This window comes from Malaclemys terrapin, chromosome 7 (assembly GCF_027887155.1).
Source record: "Malaclemys terrapin pileata isolate rMalTer1 chromosome 7, rMalTer1.hap1, whole genome shotgun sequence".
In the NCBI taxonomy this organism is placed as follows: Eukaryota; Metazoa; Chordata; order Testudines; family Emydidae; genus Malaclemys; species Malaclemys terrapin.
In genome coordinates, this window is record NC_071511.1 from 45062250 (window position 1) to 45084782 (window position 22533).

The 22533-nt window shown below is 46.4% G+C and overlaps 1 long non-coding RNA gene across 1 annotated transcript; it reads left to right on the forward strand.

Moving 5' to 3' along the window:
- The first annotated feature begins 646 nt into the window (after positions 1-646).
- LOC128840069 (uncharacterized) lies at positions 647-18139 on the forward strand. The gene is made up of 2 exons (XR_008445599.1): positions 647-684; positions 17523-18139. It is a non-coding gene; the product is annotated as an uncharacterized LOC128840069 (long non-coding RNA).
- Positions 18140-22533: the final 4394 nt, after the last annotated feature.

Consider the following 22533-nt stretch of genomic DNA (forward strand, 5'->3'; position numbering starts at 1 on the left):
AACTCAGAAGTCCATCGTTATTCCTCACGTCATAGCCACTTGGAACTTCATGGTGACAGTGAGAATAGAACGCCAATCCTCCATCCCCAAAAAGCACAGGCTCCTGCCACTTAAGCTAAAAGAGGAGTCCCCACTAGCTGTGAGCATAGCAGTACAGAGTCCCTGACACACAGTTCTGATTCCATTCCAGATGTGTCTGAGTCAAAAAGTGACTCCTGGGGCTATTCCTGGAATAGTGCAACTTATTTAACCAGAATACAGTTTCCAGCAGTGATAGAGGAACCAGTTCAACTAAAAGAGGAACAAACTAAACCTTCACCTGCAACTTCTTGGAGTCCAAAGCCTCTGGTTAATAATTTGTTGTTACTCCATTAATGTGCATCTGCACTGCTGGTTTTAGCTGCCAGTTGAAACAGAAATACCACAGAACAGTGACTCCAACAAACCCAGAATGAACTGGAAATCAGCCTCCCCCCTACCCACCGAAAGATCCCCATTGGCTTTCATAACAAAAAAGATCTGTATGGAAACTGCAGGTCCAGGAGTTCATTCAAATCATGCCAGTAAACTATTAACAAAATCTGTGGTTGTAAATTAACTCCATAATGTTCTGTTCTGTCTCCTGCATGCTTCTTCAAAAGGCCTTTGCAAACATAGCACATCATGAAGCCATGTCCAGGGATGGTAAGTCTGACCTCTAATGAGCTATAGAGTCATCTTCTGTTCACCAATACACAAACCAGTGAGTAAAGCTTCAGTTTTCCAGCTCTGGAGTTTTCTAGCAGAGCATCTTCGAGCAGTTTTACCAGTCTGAGGCTTGTATACATTCCGTCACCACAGCATCTAGGTGCAAAATGCTGGGCAATGAAGGTTTTCAAAAAGGTCATACTTCCAGTAAACCCCGCCATCCCATAGACTGATGGAGGGATCTTCCCACAGACAAAATACTGGAATCTATGCAGAACCACTCCCAGAGATCAATCTTTTGCATCAGATCCTAAAATATTACCAAGCACAATGATGCAAAGCAAAACCCACCACCATTTCAGGAAAATGCCAGGAGTTGCAATACGCAGATTTGGGACTCATAATGAAAATGCCAGTGTTTTTCCCATGCATGATTTTTTTGTTCCTTCTGTCATTGAGAACCTACTTTTTCAAGATTACTCATTTTCCCTACAGGTATTTGGGTATTTCAGGAAGCACCCAGCCATTTCTAATGAAGGAAATGGACCTCAGGTCAGGAGAAATAAACACTGGGAAGCTCAAAAGATGAGCAGGTTGAAATCTTTGCTGACACACCTTCTCTTTTCAATTCACTGCCTGTTTTAGCCTGTGGAGTTGAGTTCTCCCCTGCCAGACAAATGAAAGAGGAAGAGTGTGTCTGATGCCCAGAGTGTGAAATGTTCAGGATATTAAAGCCAGCGTGGGGCAGACTCATTGAGGGTGGCCAAAAAGCCAATCAGATAAGCAGAGTGTTAACGAGGAGGCATGGCACAAGAACATGCATTGACTCTTGGAGCTCCCTCCTCCCTGTGTTACACAACTGAACAGACTGGTAGGAAGCAGTTAAATGATGAAAGGGGTGGATGGCACAGGGGTGGCCTGAGGAGATGGGAAGGGAATTAAAACAAAAACAATTAACCTGTTTCAGGTTCTGAGGGCCTGTTTCACAGCCAATTATGTGTTGTTTATACATAAAGCAGCTACTGTGAACCACCGCCTTTCACCAGCTCAATGGGTACGTGCTGTTTCTATGTCTTTCCCCATTCCCTGAGCAAACAGGAGGCAGGACATGTGCCGTCACTCACTGGATGGGTTTCAGCTCATTTCCTCACAAGCCTATTGAGGCCATGTTTCCATTTCACTCCTCATGCCCAAACTAAACAGAGCATGTTAGAACAACCATCGTCACCACCCTTCCATAGGTCCTTGCATCTCACCACATCCAAACTCTAAGTTAATGGTCATCATTTCTGGGCAACTGCATTGGTATTTCCCCTCTATGGTCCAGCAAGGGCACCTCTTTTAGGTTCCCAGTTTCCAGCAGTCGTCTCTCTTGGGCGAAGACCCACATCTCTCTCCCTCTTGACTGGGGTTTTTCCAGGCTGCGCAGTTCCCTGCCTACATTATGAATTCCCCAGCAAGCCAGATTGCCTGAAAAGCCAGTGTCCACACAATGCTCACTCTCTCCAGAGATTATAAACGGTGTAACTGCCCACCGCTATAAGTTACCACATAGCCCGCTATGAGCAAGCACATTTATTCTTAAAGTGAAAGCAATACAGAATAAACATTAAAAACAATTAAAAAAACCTCACAGATGCTAATAAGTTTACCAGAGATCACCCCAACTCTAGCAAGAAGTCAGTCCTTCAAACCCCACCAAGGGGGTTTTCTATGGTTTATAACAGCTTTAGCTCAGAACAAGCGCCTACATGCATAGATTAGTCTTTCCTTTATACAGGTAATCAGCAGACAATGGTCCCCTCCTTAGGGCATCATTTCAGAAGGCTGGGTTTTTGCATAACAGGGAGGGGGGGGAGGAATTTGCATTCACCTCCCCCTAGATATTTCCCAGGAAATCCACTTCACACATCTTGTCCCGGAAGACCATTCTTGTCTGCCACTTTGTTCAGTATAGTCCCTTGATCATCCAGGCCCATAGTAATACAGAACATTTGTGTTTCATGCAATGGAATCCAAAGATACTTAAAGGTTTTAGAAGAATATGTAAGAAATTGCTACATCAGTATCATAAATCATTGCAATATTCCCAAGAAGGCAGGTCAGCAGCATCCCTATTTTACAGGGGATGAAAATGAGGCAACAGGGAAGTTAAATGACTTGCCCAAGGCCAACCAGGTTGTCTGAGGCAGGATCCCAGCTCTCCTGCTTCCCTGTCCACTGGTATGATCACAAAGCCATCTCCCCTTCATTTGATAGAAAGGACACTGACCACTTCTTGTCAGACCTTCTACCTCCAGTGGTAGAAGCATCACCAACTCCACCAGAGAAGGAGAAAGGCCTTTAGGATTGGCTGGGATTCCCAAAAGCTAACTCAGTTCCCATGGAAGTCAATTGGAAAGTTTCCCACTGACTTCAATGGAGCTCTAGACCAACACTGCTTTTGAAAACCCCACCGTTTAAGGTTCCCAAGCCTCTGTTACAGGGGTACCAAGGATTCAGACCCTCCTTTTCCACTCACCCTGGAACACATTGGTTGTGTGGAAGTTTTCTAATAAACCTTCCACAACCATAAAATGGTGGAGCTTCCTCAACCCACCCCAAATTTTCTGAAATGAAAAACAATATGCACGGACTCACCCTTTAAAAAAAACAACACACATACAAACACACACAGAGAGTTAGTCATCCCCAACAGCTGCACCACACATGCAAAACATTCCCTCTGTTTGTTATTAGTTAATAGCAACACCAAAAAGCGTGTGAGGCACCTCACAGAAAACCCAGAGAAGATGGATCCCAAGCAGCTTATAGTCTAAATGATGGACTTGACAGGCTAGCGAGGAAAGCATATAGCAGGAAGAAGAGGCGCAGTAGACACTGCCTATGGATCACACAGTTAGGCAAATCTATGTCTAGGTGGGTGCACCAGGAAGTGTTTTGACAATGTGATCTGTGGCTAGAAGACTGCTCTGGGATTCAAGGGGCCTGGCTCTACTCCTGGCTCTGTTGCTGGTGCTGGGTGGCTGTGAGTTAGTCATCTTAACCGTTCGTGCCTCAGTTTCTGTGAAATAGGGATGTATGTCTCACGTCCTTGGCAGAGCACTTTGAGATCTGCAGATAAAGACATGCGCAATAAGAAGTATTGTTTGAAGGTGGTCAGGGCAGCTTGACAAGCAAAGTGTGGAGGGGCATAAGGAGTGGCATGGAAAAGTCACCTAGTAAGAAAACAGCTACAACTACGTCACTGGCATGTGTACTGGTGCAGAGTGATTAGGCAATCCACTCTTGAGGTCACCCATTGTCCTCATGCAAACAGGAATGGGGTGACATTCATTTGCTGAATGACCCCAGTGCACACAACAGCCATGTGTCATTCACAGGCTGGGTCCTTCAGCAGCCATTCCTTCCAGTGGCAGTACTACACCAGACTCCCTGGCACACTTTCCAATTCTCTGTGGTTGGCTCTAGGAGAAAATTTACACTTCTGCATTCAGAGCAAGCTAAACCAATGTGTAAACGCTCCAGGAATGTAAATCATCCCTGCTGGAAGAGAACATGGTGATAAACCAGACACTGACATTCAACATAGAAAGCCTTATTGCTTCCAAAGTGACTAAGCACTGGGACAACAGAAGTGAAACAGAGATCGGGGAAGAAGGTTGGGTACAGGCAAGCACTGCTTTCACCCACTGTATTCTGCAATGCCATTTCCCCCTGCCCCATTTTAATTTTTGCCCTGTCCCTCGACACTAATCCTCCTCCTCACACACTTCTATCTTAGGTCACTATCTGCCCCCCATTACCATAGACGTGAAGACCTCACAATCCGTACTGTGTTTACCCTACACCTGAAGCACTATCATCCCCACCAGTGCAGAACTGCCCAAGATCACACAGGAAGTCTGTGGGCGAACAGGGAATTGGACCCAGATGTCCCAAGTCTCTGAGCACTGAACTATCCTCCCTCTTGCATACTTCCTGGAGATGTCCAAAGGGTGACCGAAGCTTATGTTCTTCTTGGAGTCAGAAAACATGCCCTCTGCCTGCAAAAATCACTGGCTGACAGTTGCCATCTGTTTGGCTCTCTAGAGCATCCTGTAAGCACTGCAGAGCGCCGTTCAGAGAGGCGCCTGTGCGGGGTCCCGGCTGCCTTATGTGTGACAGGCTTTCAAGTCCTGGGCCACTTTACAAGTTAGGCTGGACCAGGTTTAGATCACCTGTTTCTCCTCTGCCTGGAAAGCGATCAAGACCACCTCAGAGCAACATGCATCTGAGGCAACTAAGCAGCACAGTGCCAAGTACGATCACTCCATTTAAAAGCAGCAGTGTGCACTTGTCCCAGGGCTGCCTACTGCCCCATCTTTGTGGGTTTTTTGTTTATTAGGTTACAAATCTGAGTGAATTTAGTGCTGCTCATAGCCCCAGCTAGAGCCGGGCAGCGTCTGAGTCTCCCCTCACACCAGTTTCACGTTTTCTTGCAGTGGAGCTACTCGCAACGTACACCAGTGTAAATGACAGGAGTCAGGCCTGCAGTGTTCACACTCCCTCTACCCCCTCTGCCCAGTTTATCAGTTCACCTCCATCCAGCCCTGCAACACGCCCTGCTAGCCCAATCTGTGCACACCTCTCAGAAATGCTTCCTCCCGCCTGCTTAGGGTTACCATATCCAGCAAATAAAAAAAGAGGACCCTCCACGGGCCCTGGCCCCGCCCATTTCCCCACCCCCAGACCCACCCCAACTCCGCCCCTTCTCCGCCCTACTTCTGCCCCCTCCTCCCTCCCACTCCCAGCCATGAGGAAAGGGCTGCCTGAGCGCTACCGGCTTCACGGTTTGCCAGGCAGCCCCCAGACCCTGCGCCCCCGGCCGGCGCTTCCCCAGCGCAGCTGGAGCCCGGGAGGGGAAGCGCCCAGCTGGGGACGCAGGGTCTGGAGGCTGCCTGGCAAACCGTGACCCAGCAGCGCTTGGGCTTCGGGCAGCCCCCTTGCCTCCGGACCCTGTGCCCCCAGCCGGGCACTTCCCCTCCCGGGCTCCGGCGGCGCAGGGTCCGGAAGCACGGGGGGCTGCCCGAAGCCGGTAGCGCTCGGGCAGCCCGGCTCTTAAACAGAGCCGAAGAGTCGGGGAGGAGCAGAGCCGCCGCGGCTGAAGGCTCTGCTCCTCTTCGGCTCTGTTTAAGAGCCAGGCTGCCCGAGCGCTACCGGCTTCGGGCAGCCCCCATGCCTCCGGACCCTGCACCACCGGAGCCCGGGAGGGGAAGTGCCCGGCAGGCGGCTGGGGTCCGGAGGCAAGGGGGCTGCCTGAAGCCGGTAGCGCTCGGGTAGCCTTGCTCTTAAACAGCGTCAGGGAGGAGCAGAGCCGCTGCGGCCGGAGGCTCTGCTCCTCCCCTGACTTTTCGGCTCTGTTTAAGAGCCAAGCTGCCCCAGCGCTACCGGCTTCAGGCAGCCCCCATGCCTCTGGACCCTGCGCCACCGGAGCCCAGGAGGGGAAGTGCTCGGCTGGGGGCGCAGGGTCCGGAGGCATGGGGGCTGCCCGAAGCCGGTAGCGCTGGGGCAGCTTGGCTCTTAAACAGAGCCGAAAAGTCAGGGGAGGAGCAGAGCCGCCATTTTCCCGGACATGTTCGGCTTTTTGGCAATTCCCCCCGGACGGGGGTTTGAGTGCCGAAAAGCCGGACATGTCCGGGAAAAAGAGGATGTATGGCAACCCTACGCCTGCTAGACTAAAAGGCAGACTTGACTAATCCTCTACTGAGAAGAATGGCACCTAGGAAGGCAAGCCCACTGCACCATCCAGAGTTAGCCTCCTGGGGATTAGCCACATATAGCGCTCAGTGCTCACGGTAAATAGCCCGCCTGCACCAGAATACCTCCCTGGACACAGCCATCACATGACATCACACTCGCTTCATCTGTTTAACTAAATGCATGTAGATTACCAGTCTCAGCTCTCCAATTCTAGCCGTACTCAGTCATTCTATTAGAGATACACAAAGCAGGTCACCCCTATTACAGATAGTAACTCTTAGGAGGCACCATTATTGGACTTGGAGTCAGAGGCTGCATCAGGATCGAAGGAGAGCTTTAATCCACCTTGGGGCCTTTCCACACCAGACTTGTGCCCTGTGTAGATCAGGGGTGTTCCAGCCATGCCTCTTTTATCCTGTTATACCATCAACAGTGGGGAATGGTGGAATAACCCCTATCTGGGGGTGATTTGCCCTGGGCTGGTAACACCAGCTTTAAAGATTAGATATTGCAGGAGGTACAATGCAAGGTGGCCACAGAGCATGGGAGCAGCTGGTCCTTATGCCTGGAATGGTTAGAAGTGCTCAGCATCCACCAATGGCGACAGATTTTCACAGAGCTCAATATGTTGGGTACTGAGCTCTTTTGAAAATTTGGCCCAGTGGTAGTAAGAAAAAGAAAGGACAGAGTAGATTTAGCTCTAAGAATAAAAGGTTACACTTAAGAGTAGCAGCAAGAGAGAAAAAAATACTCCAACAGCAGGAAGGAAAACAAGACCAGATGGGAAGAAGTGCTTTCAAAGCAGCAAGCTAAGGCCTAGGACTGTGTGTCACAAGATCTGAGTTCTGTTTCTATGCCACAGATTTCCTGTGCTCCTTTGGGCAAGGTACTTGGTCTCCATGCCTGAGTTTCCCCAACAGTAAACCAGAGATGATACTTCCTTATGTCACGGAGGTCTTGTGAAGACACATTAAATTAACATCTGTACAGCATGCTAGTGTCTTGGATGGAAGATGCTGTGGGAGCACAGTGTCATTCTGATTATTACCTTTAGCCATCTGCTCTGTGATGAACAGGGCCCTCAAGGTAAACTCTGCTTTGTTTCCTTCTGCACCCTCGTGTCTGAAACTGTAAGGTGTGGAGCACCCAGTGAAGTCGACGGGAGCTGCAGGTGTTGAATGCTTTGCAGGCTTGGGCCCTGAGTAGGCATTTTTCCCATTGATTAATAATTTGACTGTTAGCATCTTTTAAAAGGTTTCTCCGAAAGCACCTGGAAAAGCAACACCCAGATAGCTTTTATATCCCCATTTTAGGAAGAGAGGGCCAGATTCTCAGCTGGTAGAAGTCAGCACCGTCCAGGGAGCTCTGGTAATGGACACAGGCTGAGGAGCCGGCCCCAAGTGTTTTAATGATAAAGGAGGAAGGAACATGAATTTCTGCTTTTGAGATGAAAATTCATATGCAAAGTTTTGGACTTGAAAGAATTTTCAGCCCGAATTCTAACGGGTTACCATACGTCCGGTTTCTCCCGGACATGTCCGGCTTTTTGGTCCTCAAATCCCCGTCCGGGGGGAATTGCCAAAAAGCCGAACATGTCTGGGAAAATACTCCCCCCCCAGTCTCCTGCTTACCTTGGCTCCGGCAGGCTGCAGGCAGATTCCCCCGCGGTAGCGGCTGCTGCTGCTCCCCCCAGACACCTCAGCTTTGTGTAGCTGAAGAGCCGAGCTGCCCCAGCGCTACCGGCTTCACGGTTTGCCGAACAGCCCCCAGACCTCCAGACCCTGCGCCCCCGGCTGGGCGCTTCCCCTCCCGGGCTCTGGCTGCGCTGGGGAAGCACCCACCCGGGGGCGCAGGGTCTGGAGATCTGAGGGCTGCCTGGCAAACCATGAAGCCAGTAGCGCTCAGGCAGCTTCGCGTGGCTGCGAGGGAGGAGGGGGAATGCGGGGCGCTCAGGGGAGGAGTCGGAGTTGTTGGGGAAGGGGCGGGGCCGGGGCGGGGGTGGGGCAGGGGCGGGGAAGAGGCGGGGCCAGGGCCCTGTGGAGTGTCCTCCTTTTTTAAGGTTTAAATATGGTAACCCTACTAACAACCACCAGAAAGGGGAGTTTCATTTCATGCTAGGAGATTTCTCTCACTTCAGGGTACATCTACACTGCAGTTGGGAGTGTGCTTCTCAGCTTGGGTAGACAGACATGCTAGGCTCTGGTAGAGCTACGGCGCTGAACATAGCAATGCAGCTGGGGATAGCATGGGTCGTGTCTTGGGCTAGCCATCTGAGTACAAACCTGTCCAGACCCCCAAAGTATGTACTTACATGGCAAGCCTGAGCCACCTCCTTCGCTCCCCCCAGCTACACTGCTATCTTTAGCACACTAGTTTGAGCAGAGCTAGCACATGTCTATGGAAGCACCCTCCCAGCTGCAGTGTAGAAGTACCTGTTGTGAAAACATGAAAAGTCACTTACCTGTGGAAGAATTAACAGATACCGCTGGGTGGGAAAAAAACAAATTCAGCACATAGTGCTTAAAGAGCAGGAGATGAGAAAGAGAGAGATATTACTGCCACAAAAATAAATACACCAGGAAATAAACTGAGCCCTGTTCCTTCAATTGGGCATTAAATTGCAAGAAGATAATTAAGTGATATCATTTGTTATTCAACAATGCAAACACCAAAGGGAGGAAATAATGAGCTTTCTACATATGAAGAAGACAAGAAACAGCTCAGATGTTATTTGTCTAATATCATAAGAAATTCATTAACTAGCCTGTTAGTAGACATGATTCTAATGCAATCCTCTGAACTGATAATGAAACAGATTAAGCTGTCAATTTAATAAAAACCAATTCACAGAAATGGCTGATGCTCATTTGTGCTAAGGCAAATAAAATATGCCTCTGTTTTACAGCTTGGCTGAAGAGCTGTAGGAGAGTTTACTTTTGAAACACAAAGAAAACTTTATAATTAACTGGCCACATAACCAGTCTGTGGAAAAATCTATACAGACACTAAGGGAATCACACTACTTTTCTTAAGGAAAAAAATGAACAACCGAGAATTAAATGAGATTTGCATATGGTTCTGGGAGAGCTAGCTTCCACAGCCCGACTCTCAGTCGTGCCAGAAGGATTTGAGACACAGTGAAGGAAGATGGAAATAACAAAACTAATACTTGGCAAGTCTGTTCGTCTGACTATTTCAAAGCACTCTATGAACACTATTAAGCCACACAGAACTCCTGGCACATCGGATGAGAGATGGTGTGGTCCAAAGCATGGGGAACTGAGGTCTCCTTGCGCTATTCTCGGCTCTGTTAGGTGACCTTAGGCAAGTCACTTCCCCTCTCTGTCCCTCTGTTTTCATAACTGCCCTTGTGCCTGTAAGTTATTGGTGGCAGGAATGGTCTCTTATGTATGTATAGTGTACAATGTAGCCCAGAATTTTATTGGGGTCTCTGGGTGCTACTGTAATCCAAATAAGTATTAATGGTAATGGGATATGCCCACTACTGACATGCAGTCATAGTTGGCATGGAACACAACAGCTGTTTAACATTATATATATAATGTATGTTACCATAGTGCTCATTGGCCCTAACTGAGATCAGGGCCCCGCTGTGCTCAGTGTACATACCCATGAGAGAAGACAGTCCCTATCCCTATAAATTGGCAAACTGACAAAGGATGGGAGAAAGGGACTATTACTCTCATCTCACAGGTGGGGATTTGAGGCACAAAGAGATTAAGTGGTTTGCCCAGGGTCACACTGGGAGTCTGTAGCAGAGTGGAGAACTCAACCAAGATTCTCCTGAGTCTAAGCTCAGTGTCTTCACCACCAATTTGCTATACAGTAATATATGTTTGTAATATGATGATGATGATTATTATTATTACTCATATTCATTACAAATAATTGAACAAAAAGTTTCAACTACATGTATTAATAATGGAAATTGGAGTTTGACTAAGACATCACAATCCTTTTAGAAATGACAGGTGGATCATTGGTGACTGTAAGCCATCGAAGTCTCTGTTTTACCTCTCTCCTAAAAGAGCATCCCTTTGGCAACACACTGCATACCAAAACCTGGGTTTGCCACCACCTCAGAAGAGCATCACCTACTAAACCACCATGGCCACTTCTTTCTTGCATCGATCCTTCGTTCAAGTATGACCTGGCCTGATGCTGCAGAGTATGCAAGAGCTGACGAGTTCATAGCCTGAAGAGACAGGGCTCCAGGCTACAGCATAAGCATTCCAAAAAAGCACCTGGAAGATGATTATCTAAACTGAACCTCCAAGGCTCACTCCAGCATAGTTCCTATCAGAATGTGAAGTCATTTATCACTGAAACAAGGCAGCTGAACAAGTTATACAAAGCTAAAGAACTAAAATTAAAAGCAGGCCAACCCCGCCTATCGCCTACGGGATGAAAACACATAGCCAGGGGTCTCTGGATACGTGACAGATGAATCATCCTTTGTTTGAATTAGTTGTTTTAGCCATTTTCTTTGTCAACCAAATGCTCCTTTTCCAATATCAGACCTTCCATACCAACAGCATCATGGTCATAATTTTCCACAGCCATGCAAAGCATCTCACACAGGTTAATGTAGAGGTCTCGCTAATGCCAAGTAGTCCCAGTACTAGGCTTCCGTCTCGTACCACTGCCCTTTGTAGTCAGCACTTTACAAGAGGAGAGGAACATTTTCATCACATAAGTCACCCCCAGAACTAACATGCTTCAGATTACCCGTGGAAATGCTGCTGCCTTCCTACAGTATTCCTTCTGTCTCCCATCTTACCCATGTCTCAAAGGGTCTTAGACTTTCTTGAGACACATGAAGATAGATGATCCAGTTCTCTGTGGTTTGTCAGGGCCTTTCAAAATCCATAATAATTATGAAACGATAAGCTGTTTGGGACAAGGCTACTACATGTACTGTGCACAACGGGGTCTCCATCTCAGTTGGTGTCTCTAGGCTCTACTGCAATACAATATTAACTATAAACGCCAGAGCAATATCATGTAACATGACTAAGGCTGTTACAAATTACATTCTCAGATGGAAATATTGTTTCTCAAGAGGTGCTCATGCTACAGATTTCAGATCCACATTTCAAACAGCCCAAAACTCAGAGGTTTTGATCTGGGACCCAGTTCATCTTGAAATAGAAGGAAAATAAAGGATTTGGAATTAGCCAGGTAAGTCAGAAAGCAGGTGCATTTTATGCAAGCCACCAAAGCATGGGATACAGCTATATCAACAGCCCCTGGAAAAAATGGATCTGACACCTGCCGTGTGACAGGGGGATAACCTGTTGGGATCAGAACAGAAAGTTGAGTTGTCTGTTGCCACCACTATCATGCCTCGATTACAGATACTGGGTATGGCCTATATTTACATCCACTCTGTTCTGTGCAAGAACAGAACCATCCAGTCATTAGCATGGGTGGCCAACCTGACCTGAGAAGGAGCCAGAATTTACCAATGTACATTGCCAAAGAGCCACAGTCATACATCAGCAGCCCCGCATCCGCTCCCCAGCCCCCAGCGACTTCCATCTTCCAGCAGCCCCCACCAATCAGCGCCTACTCTCCCCTCTCCCTGCCCACCGCAATCAGTGGTTTCACATGCGCAGGATGCTATGGGGAGGAGAGGGGAGGAGTGAGGGCATGGCAGGCTCAGGGGAAGGGGTGGGGGCCTTGGGGGAAGGGGTGGAGTGGGGGCAGGGCTTGGGGCAGAGCAGGGGGTTGAGCAGTGAGCACCCCGCAGCACATTAGAAAGTTAGAATCCAGGGGCGGCTCCAGACACCAGCACGCCAAGTGCGTGCCTGGGGCGGCAAGCTGTGGGGAGCGGCATGCCGGTCACTGTGAGGGCGGCAGGCAGGCGGCTTTTGGCGGCATGCCTGCGGGAGGTCCGCCGGTCCCGCGGCTTCGGTGACAATTCAGGAGCAGGGACACTGAAGGCACGGCACTGGCGGACCTCCCGCAGGCATGCCGCTGAATCCGCGTTACCAGCGGACCTCCCGCAGGCACGCCACCGAAAGTCGCCTACCTCCCATGCTTGGGGCGGCAAAAAACATAGAGCTGCCCCTGTTAGCATCTATAGCTCCAGCCCCGGAGTCAGTGCCTATGCAAGGAGCTGCGTATTAACCTCTGAAGAGCCGCATGCAGCTCAGGAGCCACAGGTTGGCCACCCCTGCATTAAGGAGACACAATAAGTTATAATTTACAATGCTGCTGACTGAGAAGATTTTAATGCTGAGTTTTGAAAAGCTGAGTTGCTACGTCCGTTCGACTCAGAAACAAAAACAAAAAAGTCAGGAGCTGGGTGCCAAACCTACATGGATCAAAAGAAAGCAACACGTCTGCATGAACCCTTGTGAAGTGGCACTTCTTCTGTCTGCCCAACCCCTTTACATCCCTCTTCACTACAGGTTCATTCCCTGGGGGTCCCAGGCTGAAAAAGCCAGGTTAGCTTGTGGCTAGAGCACAGCAGTTCCTTCTTTTCAATGCTTTTGTTCCCTCTTCGATCTAAGCCCTTTGCTGCAGTAACAGTGGTGTCCTGTGCCAACTGATGGCTAGAGAATAGGGTAAACAAACAAGTAGGGGAGTTCCCTACACAGCTATTGGTCTCCCTCCCCAAGCACTGCAGCAGCCAAAAATCAGACAACAGGCATCTATGCGGTTTATAGTTAGTTGCTGTACCGGGGAGCAGAAACAGCCATGGTGGTAGGAGCTCTTCTCCCCCAGAACTCAACCTTGGCCTTTCTTGAAACTGAGGTCCTGGAGGGACCATGGCCTCTGGTTAAAACCAGCATCTTCTAACAGCAGCAGGCAAGAGCATAATTTTCCAGCCATCAGTAAATTACAGGGAAGATATCCTGGCCATAGTCCGATGCATCGACAGAGCTCCTGATCTCGTTGTCCATCCATGTTAATTAATCAAACTTAATTTGTGTTAACACAATTAAACATTGATTGAAGAAGACTTGTTCCTCTATCTCTTCATTCAACCTTCTTGTGGTTTTGTTTGCTTGGGTGTTTTCTTCTCCCTCATAATATAACTGCTGTCTTTCACTGGGAACGTAAGGATGGCAGAGTGAGGCCTTTGCTGGCTGCCTGTTCAGCTGAGCTGTTGCTGCAGTCTCTTTTAGGGGTGGGGTGATGACTGGGTTCATTCATTGGATTTGTGACCCACTCATCCTCTGAGGAGGAGATCACAGGTCTAATGAGGATCCAGGGATCAAAGACTAGTTCTGGAGACAAGCAGGCATGCAGAGCCATCACCCCTAACTTGGGCAGGCACATTCTGAAGGAGTCTCTCCTGCTGCAAAATACACAGACTGTCAATATAATTAACCCATGCAAGTTTTAATTAACCAGTTAGACAGCCCCAAACCTTTGCTTTATCTACTCCAGGTGATCTTTATAGATGTTAAGTGCACTCGTGATTATTTGGTGGCACTAAAGCTTTCTACCCAAGAAAGACTATCTAGCAAATAAATTCTCAGTTGCTGGGGGCAGAGGATACAGAAGTCCCATATGTAAGAAAATATATATATATACACACACACAATGCTCCTCATCCTGTATAAAACCAGCTCTGGAATGAATGTAACTATTTTTTTTTTCCACATGTACCAGCATTATAACACTAATTTAGGAATAGAAACAGAAAGAAATATTGTAGCCACTTGAGATTGCTGGGATAGCTTTTGTGGGCAGAATACCAGAGAGAAACATTCCTACTCTTCCAAAAAAGACCCCCGGATATTTAGGGACCATGAGAGTTCAGGACCTCCATTTGATCTGTCATCCAAATGCCCCCACCTCCAGAAGGCCTCTAACATATTGCTGGGACATTTGTTCAGTGGTGACTCAGCAAAAAGAAGAAAGTCACCTCCTGATCAAAAGCTCCTGGGCCAGGTGTATGCCTCCCGCATTTCCACTGACAGGATTCTGGTGGAGTTGCACCAGGGATGAATTTGGCCCCGTGTGTTGAAAGCAGGCTTAGTTCTCAGCAGAACTGCCTCTTTGGAAAAGACATTTACCACACTGCCATACGCTTGCAGTGGCAATGTTACCTGAGCTATCGTATGAGGGGTGGGATAATCACGCAGTTGTGGGGGAGAGGTCCTGACATAGAACATCTAGGTATGGAAGAAAAACACAATGGAAAATCACGGAGACATATAGGAATACACAAAAGCATTCCCATTTTGTTGCAAAATTGATAGAGAAAATTGATCCAAAGGATTTTAAAACAAGTACACAAATTATCACTCCTACATAAAGGTTAACAGCTCAAGATCTTCTCCAAGAATGCTGGAAATAGCCGAAGGGGACACAGTCTCTTGTATAAAGTTCTGGGTACCAACCTACCACAGTTTTGGCTAGAAGCAGATTACTTTCTGTAGTCATGAATTTGATCCAGGGCAAAAATCAAAACAGCCAACATAGCTATGGGAGATGAAAACAGCAACATTTGGCTTCCTGAGAACCCTGGGACAGGGAGTGGGTGGGAAAAAAGAATGTGGGGATTTTTGCTGTGGCAGAAATTGACCTTTTATTTTTAAAGGCAGCTTCGTGCTAATGAAATTGCCTTTCATTTTCACAATTACAAAACAAAACACTCTTTGGCCTTCTCCATAAAACCTCAGAAGCAGGGTCCCTCACCAGAGAGAAGTTGTGTGTCATTTTCTAGTGGTTTGTCTGGTTTTGTTTTACACATCCCAGTGGTTGGGTTTCCAGTACTCCTCGTAGGAGACTATTCCACAGGCTACTTATGAAAAGGCACTAATCACACACACACACACACACCCCACACGCTGAAGGCTGAAGCTAGAATATCTAATACACAGGAGATTTCCTTGTCTCAGAATTTCATCCTATTACCCCTAGATAACCTCCTCCCAATGTCATCAACACATCATCTGCATGAACGAGGGGATATTTACAAGCACTAGTAGCAGAATACTTTTTATTTTTCTTACAAACTTAATCCGCCTTCCCCTCTGCCACCACGGAAGCACTATATTGAGTTCAGTGACTTTGCTGCCATCTCTATTTTAAAAGGTGTGACTTCCTTTCCTTTGCAATACCTATTTATGTGCAATTGTCCTAGTAACTGGTTACAACATTTTTAAAAAGTGCTGTAACACATTGGCAATGTGTGTTTGTTTTACTCTCTGTGGCTGACACACTGCCTGTTACTGCTCTTACCTAATGCACGTAATCTTTTACATCAAGTGGTAGAGGTCTGGTGCTTTGCACCTAAAGGTGCCAGGTTAAATCCCTGTTGATTGATGCACCCAAGGGATTGTTACAACACATTGGATATTTAGATAGAGGAAGCTGAGGCCCAGAACTATTTGTCCAAGGTCGCAGAGTCAGGAATAGAAAGCAGGATTCCTGCCTCCCATTACTCTAATTATAGGCAAGTGGTTATCCCAGGGATAGGCAGGCAACAATGCTAATAGCATTAGAACTTATTCAAGATCAGATAAGGAACAAAATAAATGGTGGTGGCTGTAGCAAACCAGCTGTTAATTCTCTAGTCTATCTCCCAAGAGACAGCTGCTATTATACATTTATGATGTGTGCTAGGATTGGAGCCATCCATCATAACAAATATATTGAGAAATCAATTAGCTGAACTCCGTGATATGTTTGAATTGAAGATGGCTGGATAAGCTGAACATTAAATGTTATTTACTCTTTGACACTCTAATAAGGAATTATATCCCAAAGCCGTTAATATTAAACACGATAGCCATAGGAATGTAAACTTCACCACAAAGGATTAGACATTTTCTATCTAGTCCGATCTCCTGACTTTTGTATAAAAGCCTATATCATAGATGGCAAAAGCCAGAAGGGACCATTATGGTCATCTATTCTGATGTCCTTTATAAAATAGGCTATATAGACCTTCCCCAAAATCATTCCTAAATCAGATCTATCAGAAAAACATCCAATAATGATTTAAGAATTGTCAGTAATAGAGAATCCCTTCGTAAATTGTTCCCATAGTTCAGGGGTCGGCAACCTTTCAGATGTGGTGTGCCGAGTCTTCATTTATTCACTTTAATTTAAGGTTTCGCGTGCCAGTCGTACATTTTAACGTTTTTAGAAGGTCTCTTTCTATAAGTCTTTAATATATAACTAAACTATTGTTGTATGTAAAGTAAATAAGGTTTGTAAAATGTTTAAGAAGCTTCATTTCAAATTAAATTAAAATGCAGAGCCCCCCCAGACCAGTGGCCAGGACTGAGGCAGTGTGAGTGCCACTGAAAGTCAGCTCGCGTGCCGCCTTCAGCACACATGTGATCAAGTCACCCTTTCACCTTCCTTTTGTTAAACTAAGCAGATTGAGTTCCCTGAGTCTATCACTATAAGGCAGGTTTTCTATTCCTGTGGCTCTTCTCTGAGCCCTCTCCAGTTTATCAACCTCCTTCTTGAATTGTGCCCAAACCCAAATGTCTACTGTAGCCTGAGCCCTGCGAGCCCAAGTCAGCTGACACAGGCCAGCTGCGGGTGTTTAATTGCAGTGCAGACATACCATAAGAGATAAATGAATTCTCTCTCTTTGGTGTCAGTGTTTTGATTTTAATAAATTCTCATTCACCAGGAACATAACACTAAAGCTTTGCCTTCAGCAATGTATTCTGCACTTGAGCAGCTGTCTTGAAAATAGTTGAGCCCACATTATCTTTTAAACCTTTGTTAACACCCACATATCTACACCCATTCCTGACAATCGGGACAGAGTGTGCTGGAGGAGATAAGACATCCATTATCTAGTCCCATCAACAATCGCACCAGCATGTGCTGCTTTTTAAAGTGACTCTGTTTAAACTGCACTCCAAATTTGATTTACTCTCTCCAAACTGTGACATGTCATTCCATATTCTTTATGAAAATATGCTTATGATTTGAATATGTCATAACTGAGATATACTTTATGCAAGATGGCTCATGTGATATATCATTGAAATATTATGATTTACTGAATGTGATTATCCAATTTGTATGCCTGTATCCTTTCTGTATCTGAAGTTAGGAATATTGACTATGTATCTGTATTTCAGCTAGGCTACTTTGGGTGATGCCCACTGCTAATACTTCAGGTACAACAATGGTAAAGCCAGACAGGGTGGATGGCCCATCAGTGAGGACAATGAGTTGTGAAAAGCTTGGCCTTCCTGTGGATGCTCCATACTGCCACTGACTCATGGACGCTGTGATACTACAGGGTCAAGTGGTCTTGTCACATGCTACTAAAACATTACCTGGGACTTCTTGTAACTTTCCACTGTGAGGGAAGGGGGGTCAAGTTTGGGAAACAAAGGATTCTCGCCGTATGTAAATCCTATTTAAGGGTGGGGAGGAAGGCAAACAGGACTCCTCCTCTCCATGGCCTGACTGCCCAAGAAGAAAAACTGAAGGCAAGGGGGGAGTCCAGACTGAGACGGGGTCCAGTCTGAAAAGGAATATAACTGGAACTCTGAACCACAGAAGGTTTGCAGACTGCCTGCAACAATATCTAGGGTGAGAAGTACTATTTGTAACCAATTTCTTTAGTGAAACCAGCTTGGTTTGCCTGTTTGATTTTATTTGCTTAGTAATCTGCTTTGTTCTGTTTGTTACCCCTTTTACCACTTAATATCTGCCTTTTATAGTTAATAAAATGTGTTTTATTATTAAATCCAGTTTCTGTAATTTCTAACGGCGGGGGGTGGGATAAGAACTGTGCACACCTCTCTCCACACTGAGGGAGGGGGCAAATTTCATAATATCTCTTTGGGTCTGTATTCCAAGGGAGGTGAACATCTGAGTGCTGGTGCAAGTCCCTTAAACTGAGTCTTCCCAGAGCTGATCTGCAACTGGTGTGGCCCTGCCTGTGTGTGTGTGTTAGAGGAGGTTTTAAGAGCCTGGCTCAGCAAGACAGGTTAAAGGGGGCCCATGCTGGCAAAACAGGTAGACTCAGTGGTATCTCAGCACATCAGGTGACTTCCCAAGGGATCGAACCATCACACAAACCCGTTTAGAACATGAACAAGCCATGGCCATTTTATTAGCATGGGTTAGAGCAGAGTTAAGTACTATTTAACCCCTATGAAGAGATCAAAGCAATGGTATGGGCAGGGCTTAAATAGCTTAACAATGTGTCAGAAAAAGGCAAGCTAAGTGGAGGTGAAAGAACAAGTCACAATTTACCAGTGCTAACACCCACGCGACACCTGTAGCCAGCTGAGCACATTTACAGTGAGTTACATTTCACAAGGGGTCATGTGAGCTTTGATCCATGTTGCTCCCACACACCAAACTTTGCTTTCACTGTCTGGGTTCAAACAACCCCCAAATCTGAAGGTAAAATGACCAGTGTACCTCCAGGATTTGGCTTCAAAAGTGCAACTGTCATTTTGATGGAAAGGTAAAGAAGAGTATCCTAGGTTTGAACCCAGAATTATGAACATGTTTCTCTGGTTATAGGTGCGCTGCAGTCACTTCCTTGCAAATTGATAATTAGCACTCTGCAATTGGCACTGAAATCTCACATGCCATGTGGTACTCTGGCAGAGCCTCAGGGTTCAGGAATCAGGGGGTAGCCGTGTTAGTCTGTATCTACAAAAACAACAAGGAGTCTGGTGGCACCTTAAAGACTAACAGATTTATAGAGTGGCAGCCTTGGGACCTAGCAGAGAGAGAGACCACCATACCTGATAAACCCACAGAGCCTTTAAGGGTAGCAGGGCCTGTGAGAACAGGCAGGAGGAGTTGTAGGGAGGAAGGGGGAAGCCAGTGGGTGGGTTTATAGCGAGAGAGCCATGTTGGGGAGAGGCCTAAGAGCACGTGGAGGGAAATCAAAATATTTTGAAAAGGGCAGGTAAGGACGAAGTTTTTCCATTGCTGAAGTCCCAGCTATCCCCTTTTTAGAATTGGCTTCATCATCACTACACATACAGTCCTAACCATGGAAGACTCCATCCACTCCATATCGAGATGCCATCAGTCAAGGCTATCGCATCCATCGCTGGCTGAGGTGAGCTGCCTGTGGCCCTCTTTGGAAGGCACCAGCACCTCTCCTCAGCCCCAGGGCATGCTGCACAGTGCTCTCACTGTGGGAGCTGGCCCAGAGTGAGAGAGACCAGGCGTTGTCAAGCAAACACGGATCTCCTCTGTGTCACATCTAGACCTTATCAGTCCAGAGTCCTCACTTTGCGCTGCTTCCCCATGCTGGATTGTTCTGGGTATTCCCTCACCAGCACCCTTTTCCTGATTCATTTGATCCTGCCCCACGACTCCTGTTTATTTGGCATTTGCTTCCTTTTCTGTCTCACTTCTCAGAAAACTTGCTTATCTCATCAAACATTTTTCTTCCCTTAGTCTGGCTCCCATTCCTAGAAGACCCATTTCTGCTTCTCTATTGTAGCCCCCTCTCTCCATTTTCCTGTAACTGCATCTGTCATGATCCACAGTTCCAAAAACAATGAGTCACGTGAGCTACTCTTTAGGGAACCTACTTAAGAAAGAGTCTGCATATGTTTTTCCAGGAGGCTGTGTCCCCAATGCCCCAGCAACACAGTGAGCAGACTGCTGACAAGTCTATGACTTGAGCAGAGATCAGCACTAGCTGGTAATTAGTTAATTGTTCAATACAAAGTACTAATTTTGCCAGCCTGCTAGATTTAGGAAGTACATTGCATTTGACTGGCAAATGACTAGTGAATTTTAAAACTAATAATTAAAATTTCAACTAAGTCCCACTGAAATGCATAATCCAGTAGCATATTTCTACCCTAGCCAGAGGGCAGTGAGACAGAAGAAATTGGCTGGGCTATTTGGGTTGTGTGCTTGGTCACTTTAAGTCATATGGTATTGTTTCTTCTCCCTGATTGGATGAAACATTTTAAACAAGCAAATAGATAATGGCAGCGTTTGAATTTATAGGCAAAGCATCATCATGATCAAATCTGTCAAACTTTCAGGATTTGCAGTCCCCTCCCTCCCAAGACACGGGGGCTGGCCAAGTATCTGTGAATAACAAAAATTGTGCCTCGTGGATTGTAGTGACAATTTTTTGTGAATCAGCTTTTTTTACTTCTTGAGCAGGTATTGTCTGCCATCATAAAAAAGGGGTCCTATGGCCACCCCCCCATAACTCAAATGCTCATACTATTAAATTGTAAACCTCTTGGGGTAGGGACTGTCTTTTCGTTCTGTGTTTGTACTGTGCCTAGCACAATGGGCTCCTGGATGCTATAGGACAGGGGTCAGCAACCTTTCAGAAGTGGTGTGCCGAGTCTTCATTTATTCACTCTAATTTAAGGTTTTGAGTGCCAGTAATACATTTTAACATTTTTAGACGGTCTCTTTCTATAAGTCTATAATATATAACTAACCCATTGTTGTATGTAAAGTAAATAAGGGTTTTAAAATGTTTAAGAAGCTTCATTTAAAATTAAATTAAAATGCAGAGCCCCCCAGACCAGTGGCCAGGACTGAGGCAGTGTGAATGCCACTGAAAGTCAGCTTGCGTGCCGCCTTCAGCACACATGCCATAGGTTGCCTACCCCTGCTATAGGAATACAAATAATAAATACATAAATAACAAGGGGGCCATATGAAGATTCATGACCCATGGTGAGCACCAAGCATGGGCTTCCACGGGTTAATCTGTCTTTTGCTGCTCTTCCTGTTTAGCTGCAAACTCCACAGTGCTGGAGTAAGAAGAAGTCTACATGGAGATAACTCTGTGGGCATGAACTTCCTCCTCTGTAATAAGAGCAGAAATGACAGTTCCCTTCAGATAAGAGCCTGAATCCCAATGAAACTTCACAAACAAGATACAAACACAGGCAGGAATTACTTCGCTTTCCCCAGCACTGGAATGCAAGCCACCTTTCGGCTGGAACATGGCAGCTGTTGAACAGCGCACAGCATTGCTGTGTTCCAATAGTAGACCAGCACAGGGGAGAAAGGCAACAGCAATTCAGGAAATTATTATACATTCAGTTATCTTAGCTGCAGTGCTGAGTAAGCAGTTGGTTGTTTGTGCTCTTGTCTCTAAGTTCATTGTCTTCATAAAAAGCAACACAATGATGATAGTTTAGGTCAGGGAGGGAAGCTGAATAACTTTGTCAGCTGAAACTGCCAATGGGCTGGGAGTCAGGATGGAATTAACCAAGGCCACAGAGGCAAACACCCTTCACTGGAAGGAAAGAGCCAGGGGAAATTTAAAGCTTCCAGGAGAGGAGGACAATTGCTTTCATCTTGTTTGAAAGAAGCCACCTCTAGCAGCAGAGCGTCCCACTAGAATCATGGAGCATTCTTTTCTGGGTGATGTTTAACTTAATCTTCAAATACCAGCCAAGAATGCATTTGGCAATAATCTGAGATGTCCAATAATGAAAACCAGACAATGGTTGCCACTCTGTTGTTGAGCTTTATCCTTGCCATGGTACCCTTTGACCCAGCGGTGGAACATAAAAGCCCACATCAGAAAGATTTAATGAAGGCTATGCTATGCTATGCCCAGCCATCCTGCTGCCGAAGGGCAGAGGAAGAGGGGGTGGGGGGGAAGAGCAGGAATAAAACAAAATAGACTAACTCCCCCCCACTCCCCATGCATTTCCAGCAGAGAATGTGGATGGAATCTTCTAAACGGTCCCATTTGGAGGAATTACCACCACCACTTACTTGCAGGCAAAACAGAACATGAATCTAAGAGCGTGGGGCCAGAAAAAGGGCTATGCTTTGCAGCTGTATTAGTCTCTCCAAAAGTCCCATTTGTATTGCCTTGGCTTGTTCTTCTAGCTAAGGAGGAAGGTTAAATTGATGTCACTTCCTCTCCAATTCCCTGAACATGCAACATTGCCAGAAAAAGCACTCTGAGTTCACTGCAAACACAGACCCAGGCCCTGTCAGCTACAGATTGAGTGGAATTAGTCTTATAGAAGTATAAAAATATAAAGGGCCTTGGGCATTGATCTCAACAAACTGATTCTGGGAAGATGCATTTCCTTAAGAAAAAGCCAATCACAAGATCTGCCTTCAAAAGCACCTTGATGATTGTATCAGTCTGACATAGGGATGTGA